Source organism: Cricetulus griseus (assembly GCF_003668045.3).
Source record: "Cricetulus griseus strain 17A/GY chromosome 1 unlocalized genomic scaffold, alternate assembly CriGri-PICRH-1.0 chr1_1, whole genome shotgun sequence".
NCBI classification, from domain to species: Eukaryota; Metazoa; Chordata; class Mammalia; order Rodentia; family Cricetidae; genus Cricetulus; species Cricetulus griseus.
In genome coordinates this window covers 242,513,784-242,532,247 of record NW_023276807.1, presented here as the reverse complement: position 1 = coordinate 242,532,247, position 18,464 = coordinate 242,513,784, and positions in this window count along the sequence as shown.

Below are 18,464 nucleotides of genomic sequence, written 5' to 3'. Positions count from 1 at the left end.
TACTCCATTTTGTAAATGTACCACATTTTCATTATCCACTCTTCTGTTGAGGGGAATCTTGGTTGCTTCCAGGTTCTGACTATTACAAATAATGCTGCTATTAATTAACATATTTGAACACATTGCAGATAGATCCTTATCTATCACCATACACAAACTTATGTCCAAATGGATGAAAGACCTCAATATAAATCCAGCCATACTGAACCTCTTAGAAGAGAAAAATGGGAGGTAACTTGAATGAATTGGTACAGGAGACCACTTCCTGAAAATAACACCAGTATCATAGACACTGAGATCAACAATTAATAAATGGAACTACTGAAACTGAGAGCTTCTGTAAGGCAAAAAGCACAGTCAGCAATACAAAAAGTGACAACCCAAAGAATGGGTAAAGATGTCTACCAAGCACACATCTGACTGATTTCCAAAATATACAAGGAACTCAAGAAGCTAGTCACCAAAAACACCAAATAATGCAATTAAATGTGTGGTGCAAAAGGGGCTTGGGGTGGGAGGTTGGTGTGGGTAATGGAAGAATGGGAGGGAGAGGGAATGAGGAATGATTTGTAAAATAATGTTTCTAATTTAAATAAAAATATAGAAAAAAAGCAGGGTACAGAACTAAATTCCCAATAGAGGAATCTAAAATGGCAGAAAGACACTTAAGAAATTGTTCAACATCCTTAACCACCAGGGAGATGCAAATCAAAACATCTCTATGATACCAAGTTACACCTGTCACAATGTCTAAAATAAAAAACACCAATGACAGTTTATGCTGGAGAGATTGTTGCTAAAGGGGAATAATTTTCCATTGCTGTCAGGAGTGCAAACTAGTACAGACACTTTGGAAATTAATATGGCAGTTTCTCAGGAAAATGGGAATGAGTCTGCCTAAAGATCCAGCAATTCCAATCCTATGCATATACCCAAAGGATGCACATTCATACAACAAGGACATCTGTTGAGAATTACTTCATGATCTCCTTTACTAACAGTAGATTATCAATGAAAGATACATCTGTGCTTATTGATTTGACATGGAATGAAAAATTGAAATAATTAGCTGACAACATGGAATCCAGATCTATCATGTGTTACTTATTACCAGGATTTTCCAATCAAACACATACAGAGAGAATGTATATGACATAGAAGTGTTATTTTAACATTGTGTAAAATATTCTGGTTATACAATTAAATAATGTTGTAATATATATTATAATGAAAAGCCATTGAAATTTTATTTTGGTATTAAATACTATATCCTGAAAATTAGTGTAGTTTCATTAAGCAATTCACCAATAATTTATTCTATTGAAGATAACAAACTCAGAATCCTTTTTATGATTCTGCATTTTATTGCATATTTATCACACTTAAAAATAGTAAATCACATTTTATAATTTTAAAATTATCTACTTGACTGTAATCTGATTCTGTTTTTTTCTCCAGTTTTATTCTAATTTAAATTAGAAACAAGATTCTTTTACATGGCAATACCAGTTCCCCCTCCTTCCACCCCTACCCTGTCCCCCACTAACACCCTTCCTATCACATTCCATTTCTGCTTCCAGGGAGGGTGAGTCCTTCCATGGGGGCATCAGAGTCTGTCATATCCTTTGCAGTAGAGTCTAGGACCTCCCATGTGTGTCTAGGCTGAGGGAGTCTCCCTCTATGGGAAATGGTCTGTCAAAGTCTATTCCTTTGCTAGAGGCCCCATAGATTTCTGAGGTCCCCTCACTGACACCACATCCATAGGATCTGGATCAGTTCCATGTTGGGTTCCCAGTGATGATTCTTTGGACCAAAGGCACCCCCTTCTTCAGGTCAGTTGTTCTTTGGATTTCGCCAGCCGGGTCTTGACCTTTATCAGTACAGTTCAAAAAATGTGGAAGCCCATATGACATTTTTTAAAATTTATCTAATTTCTTCTATTGGTCTCACAACCCTCATTTTTTTGTCATTTTTACTATGTATTGCATTAACTTCATATCTTAAATTTCCACACAAGGCATACATTGAAAGATTTTTCTAGAAAACAATCATGTTGGGGACTGGGGTTCAGAACTGCAAGCAGGACCAAATATATTTTTCTTTTCCTGCTCTTCTTTTGGCAAGGAATGAATTTTCCTTTGTTAAATTTAGTTGGGAAAGTATTTCTAAACAATAACTTCAAACTCAATATAATCATCTAGTAATCTGTTTTTAGTTTTCTGTGAAAGGGAAATAAAAGAGGTTTTACATATGCTTTAAAACTCTAAATATTTAATTCAATTAATTTGTATTGATCTCACATAGAAAATTATAAGTTGGTCAGGAGAAATGATTCCTCAATTAATCATTCTTACTGTTAAGCTTGAGAGTTTAGTTTAATTTCCAGGACAGTTGGGTTACAGACAAGAATGTGCTTGTACACTTGTCCTCTGAGCCCTACACATCTGCCATAGCACAGGTGACCATGTACACTGATGGTAAATAACCATAAGAAACATATTAAGTAATATGTGTCATGCTACTCTTAGTAATAGAAAACTTAAAAAGCATGAAACAAGTTGTCTGCTCAATATTATACTTCAGTTTCTCAGTAAGTTTTCCTTATTTCTATCCATAAAGACATGAGGATTATCCTTTTGGTTTTGTTGGTCTTTTCTGTGTTATATAAAATGTCAGACATACTTAGTTAAAAGGAGGGAAATTTTATATTGGCTTATGATGGCAGAGTATAATAGCAAGGATGAGTAGCTCTATTTCTTCTGAGCCGATATTAAAACCTGATATTACAATAGGGATCATGGTTTTGTTGAGCAGCATGATAGGCAGGAAGGGGAGGGGAGAGATTAATAGGGGTGAATGCAGGAGATGGAGAGAATAACAGACTAATTTTTTGTCTCCTTCAGTCATCATCTGATAGGTGAACACTTGGTATGATGGAAGATATTTCAAATTACAGCCATATTGCAACATTATTCTGATAGGAAATGTCTTTCTGTGTATGTATGTTTATCTTATTGATTGTTGAATAAAGCACTGTTGAGACTGCAAGTTAGGCAGGACTAGGAGTTGCGGAGAATTCTGGGAATTGTAGTAAAAAGGCAGGAAATGTCAGGAAGTGGCAAAGCAGGCAGACTCATAAATAAGCAGTGACAAATAGGAAGTTGTCGTGTTATTGCTCTTCCTACTGCTTTCTGCTCTCGAGCTGCCATGTGAGCATTGGAAGACAGGATGCTTGGCACTGGCATCCTCCATAAGATAATTTTTATGATTTTGGTTGATAATTAAGACTGAGCTAGCAGATAAGAAATTCTAGTCAATTGTCCAGCAGCATTGTAAAATAATATAAGTCTCTCTGTGTTATTTGGGGCCCTAATGGGTCTGGCAAAACTTGGGCGGCCTGGCAGAAAGACTTATTCTTACAGAATGGTCTCAGTGAGTGGGATAATCCCACACCCCTAGGTTCCCAGAGCAAGTGAGGAACCTGCTGCTGCCATTGGTTGTCATCAGAGCAGCTTCCCTCGCTTGCCCCATCCTGTGCTCTTGGATGTTAGATTATTCACCCTCACTGCTGTGAGCTGCCTTCCCACAACTAGTCAAGCAGCAGCAGAACCCAGGCAGCTGGCGCTAATGTTATGCTCTTCCATGTAAACTTCCCAAAAGTTTAAAATGTGATTTTGGTAGCAAAAGAACAGAGACAAGCATGACTTATTGGTAACAACATTTTGTCTGGTGGGCTCTGTTTTGATAAGGACAAGCAGAGGCTCGACTGTTTCCTGACTCGACTGAGTCAAGAAGCCTCAGCAAAAGTGGAAAAATCCACAAGGCTCTTTTTATGAGGCCTGGCTAGATCCGTCAGTAGAGCATGAGACTCTTAATCTCAGGTTCGTGGGTTCATGCCCCATTCATCTAGCAGTGCCAGTGACCACATCTCCAAGCCAGCAGCTTGCTCCTTGGTAGCAGCATGCTCCTTGGTGGCAGCATAGACCAAGGAAGTGAGCACAGGTCTCAGAGCTGGTGGTAAACATACCTCCATCTTGGAAAGACAGCAGCTAAGAAAGCCGCTGCTTTGCTGCTTTAATTTTGGCAGTGTTGTTTAACAGTTAAAAGACTAAGTGGTCAAAAAAGGTAAAGATTTATAATAAAGACAGATTCAGATGAAGAAAAACCTCTAAAGGCTTACACTGTGTTTAAAAGAAACAGGAAGAAATCGAGTAGCTGTGTGTGGTGACACATGCCTTTAATCCCAGCCTTGGGGAGGCAGAGGCAAGCATATCTCTGTGACTTCAAGGCCAGACTGGTGTATAGAGTGAATTCCAGAGCAGCCAAAGATACACAGAGAGACCCTATCTCATAAAAGGAAAAAATAAAAGTAAAAGAAACACAGTAATGAAAAGCCACGTAAACATGGAAAATACACTGAGAGTCCGAATACTATATGCTGTATTGTAGTCTTTAAATTGTTTGATTGCCAAGGAAAGAGCTACAGCCACTACAATACACTTGACTATCAATGCTGATAAATTAATCCAACTTATATATTTTAAAAATGCTTTGACTTCCAAATTTAAGTCTAAGTACAGGCTACTTGGGAAAAAATTTCTTGTTTGTGTTTCCACAGAAAATGGAAAAGTATGGATTCCTTCCAGACTATTATGGTTTGAACAAACAAGACCCCCTGAAGCAGTGGCCCAACTGATCCTACATCTAAAACAGCTGAGACAATGCAGCCTTGCAGACTACAAAAACAAGGACTTGGTCATATTTCTGTATTTTATCATGATCCCCATGGTATGGACATCTCCCCCAACAAGCAGGAAGCAGTTTGAAATGAATGACACCCAAATTCCTTAATATTGTTTATAAATGTTTGTTTTCATTTAAATATGGTTGGTTATAAATGGTAATGATCACAGTTAATTTCTTTTTTAAAGGAAAAAAAGGGGAATAGGATTTGGAGATGAGTTCTTTATATTTGTATGGATTTTCATTTATTGATACAAATTTAAGGGTAATTTTGTGATATGTAGATTTCTCTTCTTGTTTAGGTATTTTATTTATACATATCTTGTAAAATGTTTCATGAGTTTTATATGTTCATAAATACGCACCTATGTAGATCAACTATTTGCATTGTTACCAGATGTGAATAACAGTTGAAATCTTTGGGAGCTAAACTGGCCTTCTTTTAAATTTGATCTTCTTAGTCATCAACTTATGTTAAGTCTGGTTGGAATTTTTCATTACTTGGATCTCTATCTGGACTTTAGTTTGGAAAAATACACCTAATTTAGCAGTTGAAGTCTCTGTAATTGTTAAATCATTTTTGTGTAATTAACTCAAAATTACTGCTGGGCACTAGCTCTGAGAATACTGCTATTTTTCTCTTATAATAGCTTTTATAGAGTTATAGTAGGAAAATTACATTTTTGACAGTTTTCTTTTTCAGTTCTATGGATTTCAAATTCCTTACTCCATTGAGAGTTTAGGACAATATCTTCTAAGTTTGCAATGCATTCTTGAAATCATTAAATAATTTAGCCATTTTGTCGCTCATTTTAAAATTGTATTTATTTTGTATTTCCTTTATATTGTGGAAGGCATTTTGAGATTTTGAAATGAATATTTCATTAGCTCAGTGTTCATATATTGTAGCCCTTTCCTAGTTTTCTAAGGCTTACTGATGACTTGCTATTTAAAAGTTCAAGGTTCCCTTGAACTCAAGACTCTCTGTTATTACCCTCTAAAATTATAAACATGTACCACAAAAGCTGAATTTTTATCTGAGTGAAATTATGTTTGAATTAGTTTTCAATTGTTGAAGACTGCTGTCTTACTGGATTGTTGGTTTAGCTAAAAAGAAAAAAAAAACTTTTAGAAAATATGAGTGTTACCAAAGTACAGAAAAAATTTTCTCATTAATATAAAATACACTCTCATGATATGATTATGCATCTTAAATAAAATGGCTTGATTATCATAAGTTTCATGAGTTTTATATGTTCATAATAATATGTTCTAATAGAATGTATTCACATGGTATGGAAGTCTGTACTACCAAGTCTTAAAGAGGACTTAAATAAAACATTTTATTCTTTACATAAGATCTATATATATATTTCATTTGTTCTATTTGTTGAATATTTTGGATTTTTCAGTTTTCATTATTCTAACAAAACTAACAAGGACATAGATGTCTGGAATATATTTATTTTGTAGAAAAGAAACACACACACTCATACACACACACACACTATTAGACAATTCACTATTTCTCCTGACAACCCTCACTTCAATTATTTTAACTCATTAAGGTATAAGAATGTTTCAATAGAAATAAAAATCTTGCCGACTCTTGTTCAGAACACTCTCCTATTGGGAGGAGTCAATGGAAGAGAGTCAAGGAGGACAGGAGGAGGACTGGGAGGGAAAACTATGATTGGAATGTAAAATTAGAATGAATAAATATTTTTAAATGTATTATATTTAGATTTTTTCTTATACTCAACAAATCCTCCTTATAAATCTGTTATGTATTGCCAATGTCATGAAAAATCCTTGGGGTAAGTATAGAAAGGAGTGACTTCTGTGTTTCTATAACCATCCATACCAGTGACAAACAGGCACTCAGTCCACGACTTTGCCACTGGGGCTTTCCATTAAGTTACTCATGCTAACGCTAATGAGAAATTATTATTACATTCCTTTCATTGTGTTTCATTATCTCAGGTTCACTGACTTCCAAGACTGTTTGATAGCCCCTTTCACTTTTAATGTTTTTCTAATATTGTCATACATAGAGTGAATCAATATTAATTTATCTTCAGTGGACAGTATTCATTATTTTGTCATTTGCTACTATATTTACATAGTTAATAGTCTTTCTTTGTCTTTTTGTAATCCTCATTTCCTTTCAAAGTCAGTGAGTAAACAATAACTGGCATAAAACATCACCTAGCTCATATCTCTTGCTTCTCTCCCTCCTCCTCCTCCTCCTCCTCCTCCTCCTCCTCCTCCTCCTCCTCCTCTTCCTCTTCTTCTTCTTCTTCTTCTTCTTCTTCTTCTTCTTCTTCTTCTTCTTCTTCTTCTTCTTCTTCTTCCTCCTCCTCCTCCTCATTCTCTTTATCCTGCTGCTCTTCTTCCACTTCTTCTTCAAGACAAGTTTTACCTTGTAGTCCTGGTGAGTCTGTAACACTTTACAAAGTTCAGGATGGCCTTAACATTAAAAAATGCACATTTCTCTATTGCTGTCATATGCCTGAGGCATCTTATATGTCTTCTTTACAATACAACCACCGTTGTTTTTAATTGTTTTACATCAATATGTATGTCTTCTCTTTAAATTATATAATTCTAAATTTGATAATCTTTTGTTTCTATGTATGCTGCAAAATTAATGTGCAAATGTTGTTCTATAATTAAATTTTTTCAGAAAAAAATCATATGTTCACTTGGAAACCTGTTCTGAGAGAACATCTTCTGAGAATATTTTAACCAATTACTTCGGTTTTCTGTTCTAGTACACTGTCCTTAAAAACATTACTTGTATTTTATGATTGTGTTATTCATATGCATTTAGTATTTTAACAATTCATTATTTTTAAAGTGTGTGAGTGTGTGTGTGTGTTCTCTTGAAGTATCTAAACTAGAAACATCTCTAACAGCAACAGAATGAATAAAATAAAAATAAATTATTCTGTAGTCAAATATTAGTGACTATGGTATGGAAACTATGATGGTTTATGTTTGTGGATATATCATGATTCTATTAGGGAGAAATTTTATGAATATTTTATAATATCATAATAAAGATGGTCATAAAATAGTTTTCAAAATAATTCATGGGAGCTTAAGGTAAGAGAGCTGCATCAAAGTTGGCTAAACATTCCTCCAGATCTTACTTTAGTCTGACAGCAATCCCAGCTTAGTGATTGATGGAGACTGAAAGTCTCTTCATACATGTCATAGGACTCAATTGTCAAAAAATATGTAAGCTATTTACCAATTAGGATAATAAGTGGCTATGAAAGGGACTAGGTCAATGAATGGCTATTACAGTAACTAAAGAAGCACCAAGATAATTAGGCCCTGGGATTAAGACATTTCAAACTTTTTTTTTATTTTTTTAAAAATTTAATATAGAAACAAACTTATTTTACATGTCAATTCCAGTAGTTCACTCTCCCTCTCCTCATTCCCTGCTTCCACTTATTGTCTATCCATCCCATTTCTGCTCACCAGAGAGGATGAGGCCTTCCATGCTAGAACTTCAATGTCTGTCATATCATTTGGAACAGGGCATAGGCCATCCCACATGTATCTAGGCTGAAAGAGTATCCCTCTATGTGGAATGGGCTCTCAAAGCACATTCTTATATTAAGGATAAATACTGATCCACTACAAGGGGCCCCATAGATTGCCCAGGTTTTCTAACTAATAACCATGTTCAGGGGTTCTGGAACATTGCTATGCTGGTTTTCCAGCTATCAGTCTGGGTTTCATGAGCTCCCCATTGTTCAGGTCAGCTGTTTCTGTGGGTTTCTCCACCTTGGTCTTGACCCCTTTGTTTATCAGTCCTCCCTCTTTGCAACTGGATCCCAGGAGTTTGGTTCAGTTTTTAGCTGTGGGTGTCTACTGGATGAAGGCTCTAGAATGCCATATATGGTAGTCATCTATCTGGTTATAGGGGAAGGACACTTAAGGTAGCCTCTCCACTATTTCTTACATTGTTAGTTAGGGTCATCATTGTAGATCGCTGGACATTTCCCTAGTGCCTGATTTCTCTTTAAACATATAATGGCTCCTTCTATTAAGGTATGACTTTTCTTGCTCTCCTCTATTCTTCCCCTGAGCCAATCTCCCTGCTCTCTCATGCCCTCCTCTCCCATCATCTTTTCCCCTTCTCTTTCTACTAACCCCCATCCCCTTCCCACCATGCTCCCAATTTTTTTCAGAAGACCTGTCCCTTTTCCCTTCTTGAGGGGATCATGTATCTCTCTTGGGGTTTTCCTTGTTTTCTGGCTTCTCTGGCCATGTGGATTGTAGGCTGCTAATCCTTTGCTCTATGTCTAAAATCCATATATGAGTGAGTAATACTATGCGTTTTTGTGACTGGGTTACCTCACTGAGGATGGTTTCCTCTAGTTACATCCATTAGCCTGTGAATTTCAAGGTTACATTGTTTCCCCCCCTACTGATTAGTACTCCATTTCATAGCAATGAAATTCTAACTAGACAAGCAACTTATGGAGACACATTTTCTATCAAGCTATTTTTTAAACTAAATTGGGATCATGGGGAGAGGAGAAGGGAGGTAGGAAGGCGAGAGGGAGAGAATGGTATGGGGAAGGAGAACACGAGGACTGAAACAGGAGAGGAATAGAGGAGGGCAAGGAAGGAGATGCCTTGATAGACGGAGCCAGTACAGGTTTGTTGAGAGGTCTGGCACAGGGGAAATGTTAGGGGATCCACAGGAATGTCCCCAACTAAAAATCTAGGCAGTGATGGAGAGGCGGCCTTTGATGTTCTTCTCCTATAATGAGGTTGATGACTACCTTGGTTATCATTCCTAGAGCCTTCATTCAGTAGCTGATTGAAGCAGAAATAAGCACACACAGCTAAACACTGAGATATGCTCCTGGAATCCAGTTGTGGAGGAGGAGGGATGAGCAAAGGAGCCAATACTGTCCTGTAGAAACGAGCAGACACGGTTGACCTGACCTAGTGAGAGCACAGAGATCCAAATCATAAAGCTGGGGAACCAGCATTGGATTGAACCAAGCCCTTTGAATGTGGGTGCCAGCTAGGAAGCCATGACAGTCTACGGGAATTCTAACAGAGGAGCCAGTGTTTATCCCTAGAACACTTTGAAAGCCCATTTGCTATGGAGGGATACTGTTGCATCCCAGATATGGGAAGGAGGGCCTGGGTCCTCCCCTAAATAATGTGAGGGACTTTGATGGGCCCCTGTGGAGGGCTTCACTATCCCTGGGGAGTGGGGAGTGGGTGGGCTGGGTGGTGGGTGCATGGGAGGATGGGATACCAAGGGAATGGGGGGGATTGATATTTAAATAAGAGTGCTTCTGAAATAAATATAAAAATTTTGAATGTAGACTCTTCTCTCATACAATGCATTCCAAACTCAGTTTCTAATCCATGGACTCATCCTAGCTAACAATTCCCACCACCATTCAAACCCAAATACATTCCCCTTCTGTTTTCTCTTCAGGTCTCCAAGAGATATCAGTCAGGGAGAACAAAACAAGATACAGTAAAGCAAGGCAAAGTCTGCCTTTTGAAGCTTTACATGACAAACCAATGTTAGGAAAAAATTCTTGAGAAGAGAAAAAGAGTCAGAGACACACTGCTCCCATTTTGAGTAGTGTCTAGCCAAGACATATGCATAGAAGAGCTGACCCAGACCCATGCAGGCCCTGTGCTTGGCACTTTCAGTCTCTATGAGCCCATAGGAACCCTGCTTAGTGGATTCAATTATTACTTCCAGGCATTATGTACATATGAGTGCAGGTGCTCGAAGAGTTCAGACAAGCTCATCAATACCATGAAACTGAGCTGTCCAACATGAGTTTGGGGAGTGAACAGAAGTCTCTGCATGACCAGCAAATGCTTTTAATCTCTGTGCTATCTCTCCTCATGCTTTAACTATTAATTCTTCAATTGCAACGTTTTGCAAACATGTTCTCTGTTTATTCAAGCTGTCTTTTATCATATGTCCTTTGCTGTGAAGAAATTTTTGTTTCAATTTAATTGTGTTTATTTGCTATGGATCTTTATGGGCTACACTCCCATGTGTGTTTTCATTGGAAGTCTCAGTCATCTTACATAGGACTAAATTTTAAGTTTTAATCAAGGAGATCCATAATAGAATAAGAATCATTAATTCCATCATGTACGATTCCTTTAAGTGTAATCTTTAGGTAGCACTGTGAATCATTATTCCTCTGATTCAGCTTATTTGCTCTTAAATTAGGCTTTCAGTCTCACAGGGTAATATATATATATATATATATATATATATATATTGAAATAAATATCCTATGTGTCTTAAAATAACAAAAAATTAAAACAGCATCCAGAATTAATTCCTAAATTCTACATTATACTACTTTAGCTTACTTTTCTCTATAACAAAACTACTTTTAGCACTGTATAAACCATGGAGAATACATTTCAACGAAATCTCTTTGTTGCAATTTAGCTATTATAGTTTTATTAGCATTTCCATGTTGAAGGACATAATGTTTATCTAGTTTATTTTTCCTTTTCTGTAAGACACACTTTTAAAAATAGAAGTATCCTTGATATGGGATGAAGACTGTACTATTCGGTGATTATAACGAATGATAAAATATATAGTGTTACAAAGCCAACCAAAACAGATACATAAATAATGCATACAAAACTGTATAATACATAGATACATTATATATAGTGTATTCTGTCTGTCTGTCTGTTTGTCTGTCTGTCTGTCTGTCTGTCTATCTCTCTTTCTCTGTCTCCCTCTCTCTCACCTAAGGCTCAGAGAAAGTATGTCAGAACCAGAGGAACTATGACTTTTCTATGAAATTGAGCCATCTGTTAAGGTCATAACATCTCACCAATCTAGCTGCCCAAATGTGAGTTAAAAAGGATGACATCAGTGAAGATTCCAAAACAAGACAGAAAAAGTCTATGAAGCCTCAATCTAAAGTAAGTACAGCGGCAGTGAAGGAAAGCTGGGAGTGAGATAGTTGGCCTTCCCTAGGTTTGTCCTTTGCCCTTTACCAAATGTTTAGTGTTGAAAATATATGTACATGAACCAATATATAAATTGAACAGTTTATATTATAAATATATGTTTATACACATATTAAAATATGATAAAAATTACATTTAATGAAAACAGGCTATGGGTTTGAATTAGAGAAAGTGGAAGTATATGGGAAGGTTTAGAGGAAAGAATGGAATGAGAGAAATATTGAAATAGTATTAAAATCTCAAAAATAAAAATAAACCATTTATTTTTTGATAAATAGATTTAGGCATAAAATTATGAAAGAATTTTTTTCATGTTCTGGATCCAAATGTAAGTCAAAATAAAACCAGAATTATATTTTCTGCTGAAAAAGAAATCCTGAAATTTATATGAAATCATACATATCACATGTATAGAGAGCAGAGGAAACCTGAGTGAATGACGTCCTGAATTAATGTTTACAGTTGGCTTGTGCACAGCCATGCCAAGGAGCCCAAAGCTCAGAACCAGGGAAAATTCTCAAAGATGAGCTTCAACTAAATTTTGATCTCATCTCACTTTTATACAACTAAGCCAATGTGGGTTAAATATGTAATTATAAAGTCTGGAAAAGCTAGGGAAAGCATATAGTAAAGAGCTGCAAGGTAACTTCAAGCTAAGCAATATTTTATTTGTTTTTTGTTTTTGTTTTGTTTTTTTGTGTTTTTCATTTGTTTATTTTGAAGACAATAGGCAAATGCAAAGGATTAGGCTATAAAATTGAAAACATTCACGTGTCTTTTTGCCACAATGAAAACTCAGTCTCAATAAAGACAGCAATCAAAAAAGTAAAGAGACAACCTATGAAATGCAGAAAAAACTTTACAACAATATGCATCTGAGTAATACTACTGTATTTCTTCCTTGGGAACTTCTGTGATTGGTGCTGGCGTGATGACAGTCAACACTCAGGGAGGAGTCATTTGGATCATAGCCAGCTCAGGGGCCTCTGGAACCTGATTCTGAAGTACATGGTGTCTTCAACAATAAGAGCATATCTTTTAATTCTGTGGTAAACCACAGTTAGTAGCATAAGCTCTATCTTCTCAGAGTCCCTTAGACAGCCCTGACCAACAATTCCAAAGAGCTCTTTTCATGTTTAGGATTGAGGTCTTTGTTAGATAAGTTGAGCTCATGGAGGGAATAGTGTAGTCTCATAAAAATATTGTATTTAAACTATATTTTGATATTGAGACTTACTTTCATATATTATAATTTTTAGGTATTTAATAGTAATAATTGATTCCTTATAACTTTTTCAGATATCCCTACTATTATTTTACCCTCAACATTCTTTCTTCTGTATTTATCTCTCCGTCCCCTCCCTAATTAGAGCTTGGTGACACCCCCTCCAATTCCCTGTCAGTGGTCCCATTTTAATTCCCTGTTTTGTTTTTTTTTTGCATTTATTTCTGGGCTTTGTACTCACATTAGAAGAACTGGAGCCTTAGATAGTCACTGGTGCACAGACATTATATTGGCAATATTTATGTTCCTTTTGCATACTGTAATGATATTGAATGTTTTAGATCGAAAGTTTCAGGAAAAGTATTAGCAATTTCTCTATATAAGATAACAACATCAACACATAAAAACACATTTATAAGACATCTAATAGACAATAATTCTTTCTGTTAAAATAGAACAGAAAAATAATCACCTCTATTTTTAAATGGCAATCACTTCTTATTTTATACTCTGACTCTTCTTGACACAGTCACATGACATGTTATTAATAGTGGTTTTATTTGACATCCAGACATCATTTTTGTCATTATTTCCTGATCTGTCAAAAGAAGGATGACTTGATTGGTGAATATTTCTAATTTTTCAGTTATCAGCATATGGTTGGTAAACAGAAAACTACAATAACATTTTTTTGACAAGTATAAACTTGACTTTCAAAAAAACTTAGTTATTTTCCTAGATTTTGGTAGTATTTTCTGCTTTATAATTTTCCTCCTTGAGACTGCTTGATCATAATAAACACTGTGTTCTGTATTGGTTCATTATAAGAGACACTACATGTTTCCTTTTGTTTGTTCCATTTCAGACTCATGAGATTTTTTGAAAAGTATCACCTATTCAAATTTATAAAAATAAAGGTACCATTAGTAAGAATACACTGATAACTGATAAACTAATCCTGAAATAGATTCCAGATCTTCTTAAACATCATTAGAGAGGCAGGGAGTACTCCTTTTTACTAAAGCTTTCTCTTTTAAAAGTTCACCAGAAGCTTTGACTAAACTCTCCATCAACGAATAGTTTTCCTGTAATTAAAAATTCTCCTTTATTTAGACAGCACAGAGATCATTAATTAAATCGTGCTCTGAATTCTTAAAGGGATTTTATCATTTAATTATACATTGTTTACAAATATGATTAGCGTTAAGTCTATAAGGGTTTTTCCTGCATTAAAACAAATAGTAGATTCTGAAATGTCATAGCGAATGTGATTTTGAAACAAGAAGAACCACAGAGTGGAAATCAGCATCTCAGACATTCTGCTGCAAGCAGCCTTGTTTCATCTGAATTATGGAAGCTACACTGCTGCCCTTCTTTGTCAAAGAAAAGCAATAGTAGCTTGATGGAAAGGTAGGCTTATTTATTTTTATTACTGATCATTGTCTGGTAAGCATATATTCAAGGGAACGGGCAAATCAGTTTTTTTTTTTTTTTTTTAAATCTAAATTGGAGATTCAGCAATCACATCATTAATGTAAATCTGTGGAAAAGAAAAACAATTCCTGGTTCCCAATGGAGCAGTTTTTGGCATGGGTCTGTCTCTGACTTGCTTTCATGATGGACAGTAAACTATAAGATGACAACAAACCTTGTCTTCCTCCCAGCCCCACGAATAGAATAGTGTTAGTAATTGCTGATTCTACTGGGTTCTTTTCCTTTGTGGAATCAGCAAACCAGTAGACAGACTAGGTAGTCCTGTAAAGAAACTGTTAGAAAGCAATGTGCAAATCAATTTATTGATCAGATTGTGCATTTGAACATTATAACAATGGAATAACATAGTTGAGATTTAAGGATAAACCAATAAAATGAGTAGAAATTCAGTAGTTTTTGTAAATTAGTTTTTCAGAAAGTCAGGTGCCACATAATGTCACTCTTTCATGGCTCTCCATTGTCATCACAATGACACTTGTTAACTGTCCTTTCAGTCACAGGGGAGAAAGTGTTATTTAATTTCCCTGTAGGTCAGTCTAGCCTAACAGAAGAAGTTGTCCTGTCAACAGGACAGTCAGTCAACAGTCTCTCAAGATCTATGTTCTGTCTCTGCTTGTGCTTCATTCTCAGGTCCATGGGTGATAGAGAAGCCTGAAAACTGCACACTTCAACAAAATTAGTTGTGTGTGACTCCATCTCTTCGGAAGTAAAGAGGGACCCTTTGCATTGTAAACATATTCAACACAGTCATTTCAGACAAACATTTCAAGCTTTTGGATCTTACCTATTCTATCATAAATTTTGGACTTTTTATTTTATTTTATTTTATTTTATTAGTTCAAATTAGGAACAAGCTTGCTTCAGATTTCAATCCCTTCTCCCTCTCCCTCCCCTCCCCCCAACATCCCACTTGCTCTTAGCTATCCCCCCTCCACTCCCCAGGGTAAGGCCCTCAAAAGGGGCACCCCAAAGTCTAGCACATTATCCTGGGCCAGGCCTAGGCCCTACCCCATGTGTCCATGTCAAGAGAGTATTTGAACTTTTAAGCTGTATTAAACTGTTCTCTTCAAAATGGAGAAAAATCAAATTGTGTTGTTATTAAAATATTCTTCATTCTCATATATAGAGAGAGCTTTAAATATTGTAGCGTAGTAAAAACTACAATGAATAATAATAGGATTTGGAAAAGACTTTTTATATACATTTTGAAATTTATTGTAGAAAATATAATTCCAAAGGTAATACAGGTAAGTTGTCATTTGTCATTAAAGCCAAATCAATTTTAATGGCAGCCAGAAGGCAAGATCTCTATAACAGCACCACAGTTGCAAAAATATCTCCCTGCTGTTATTACCAGTTGCAATGATTACATTCTGATATTTTTTCAAAATGCATAGAATCATGCTTTCAAGGCTTTTTACTAAATGGTTTCCATTTCAAAATGCTAAAAAGCTTTCTATTATTTGGAAGGGCCTAGTAGTCTTCTTTGTGTGTGTGTGTGTGTGTGTGTGTGTGTGTGTGTGTGTGTGTGTGTGTGTGTGTGTGTTTGTGTGTGTGTGTGTGCGCGCGTGCGTGTGAATAACCAAGTGTTTGACAGTTATCAAAATAATAGTGTACGGCTTATTCTTATTTCAGCATTCTTAGTATAGAAAAAGAGAATTTCAAAAGCAAGCTTAAAATAAAACTTTTACCACTTTTCCTATAATTTAGAACGGAGCAGTTATTTCAAGAAATACTTCTCCTATTATACTCATACTATATCAGCCAACACTTCAGCTCTTTTAAATGAGAGGTCAGTCCATGAGACTGTTCTCACTTAAAATATTTAAAATGGTGTTCTGTAAGAAAATAGTAAAACACTCAGATGAGGACATATTTGAGGAACACCACCCCTGTTACTTTTTTTGAAAGGTGGGGTTCTATGGGAGAATGAGACTTTGCCCTGAGACACAATTTTTACTCGAGAGATAATGATTATTCTTTAATGATTATTTTTAAGTGACTAGAATTTAGTGCAAAATAGGTGGGAACAATGGGCTCTTTGGTTTGCAGTTAATGTAATTTACTCTATAGAGCTATCAAATATATGGCTCTGAAATGATTTTTCATATTTGAACTTAAACTGGGCCTTAAAGATAAAATTGTTTCCAAATGCATTGCTATGAATATAAACTTATAGGACAGTAATAACAAAATTTGTCCACTCTGTATGGTGTAGTATATCCTGTAATTTGATAATGGTGCAGACAAAGAGATATTTTGATGTTGTATCAAACATTAATTTGCAATACATGGACATATATCATTAATCCAGTGATATACATATGATAGGAAAATGTAAAATATAAACTATTGATTTTTTGTCAATTTAAATTAAAGAAGTAAAAAATACAGTTGTTAAAATTGATGAACTTTTTGCTGGGCATTGTTGGCACACACCTTTAATCTCAGCACTCAGGAGGCAGAGGTAGGTGGATCTCTATGAGTTCGAGGCCATCCTGGTCTGCAGAGCAAGTTCCAGGACAGGCTCCAAAGCAATACAGAGAAAACCTGTCTCAAAAAGAAAAAAAAAAGAAAAACAAAAGATGATCAATTTATAATTATATTTTGAGAAGATATAATGACACTTGCTGGATCATACCAAAAATGAAATGCTTTAGTATTACTTTAGTAATATAACTTGCTAAATTTATCTTTTAAAATTTTTTATAATTGTATTTAGACAAATTTTAAATTAGAAACAAGCTTCTTTTACATGTCAATCCCCCTTCCCCCCATCCCCTCCTCTCCTGTCCCCCACCTACTTTCCCAAACCCCTTCTGCTCCCCAGGGAGAGTGAGGCCTTTCATGATGGATCTTTAGAGTCTGTCATATCATTTAGAGCAGGGCCTAGTCCCTCCCCCCTGTTGTCTAGGCTACGAGAGTATCCCTCTATGTGGAGTGGACTCCCAAAGTCCATTTGTGTACTAGGGATAAATATTGATCCATTACCAGAGGCCCTATAAGTAAGTGGTTCTTTCATTTAGAAGTCACTATCTTACTTAACTAGCGAAACAGATATTTAGAATGAGAGTTCAATGACAAGAAGAATGGCATTTATATTATCGTATCCTTTATTATAAATCACTCATTAATGTTGTATTCCTAAGTTATAATTGTACATACTAAATCTGAGACCAAATGTTATACAATGTCTTAATCTTAAATAGAAAATGAGAACAATACAATAGGTTTCAAATCTTTGTTAATTAAAACCATGTTTAAGTATAGTTATTAATTCATACATACATCATAATAATATATTACTAAGTATAAAGGTGTTTTAACTTTTAATTTGGCTAATGTGGTAAGCATACGGAAGCATTAGTAGGATGCACTCACAATATATATGAATATCACACATTCCTTTGCCAACAGTTTCATTAACTAAATTATTTCATTTGATCAAAATCAGTCATATAACACTAAGAAACAATGTTGTGGTTACACAATGAGTTTTCAAGGATATTAAATTTGGGTTAATTTTTTAAGTTCATCTTCAGTACAGTTTATATTTCTATGTAAGGACACTTGTTTTTAATCAAGAAACACATACAGAGATGTAACTTGAGTGCCAGAATTTCAAGGTTCTATAATATACCTTATATCAAAGAGCTTCATTTAAGACAAAGACAGAAAAAAGAAAAAAACTACGGAACAGAAAAAAATAACAGAATATAAGCAATAAGCACCCTTCGGTATATGTTACATATATTATCATGTTTAATAATCAAAATAAAACTTTCTGAACAGAAATGAAGTTCTTAATGTTACAGATGACTATTTAAAGATGGCTTTTAATTGACCTGATAAAGATTGTAAGTACAAGATTAGTAAAGCTATTTAATACATATGCTCCAATGTGGACAACAGAACACTTAAGTTGGATGTCTATGAATGCCTATCTACATTTCCAATTACTGTTAATTTCCAATTAAGGTGTTTTGAGGGT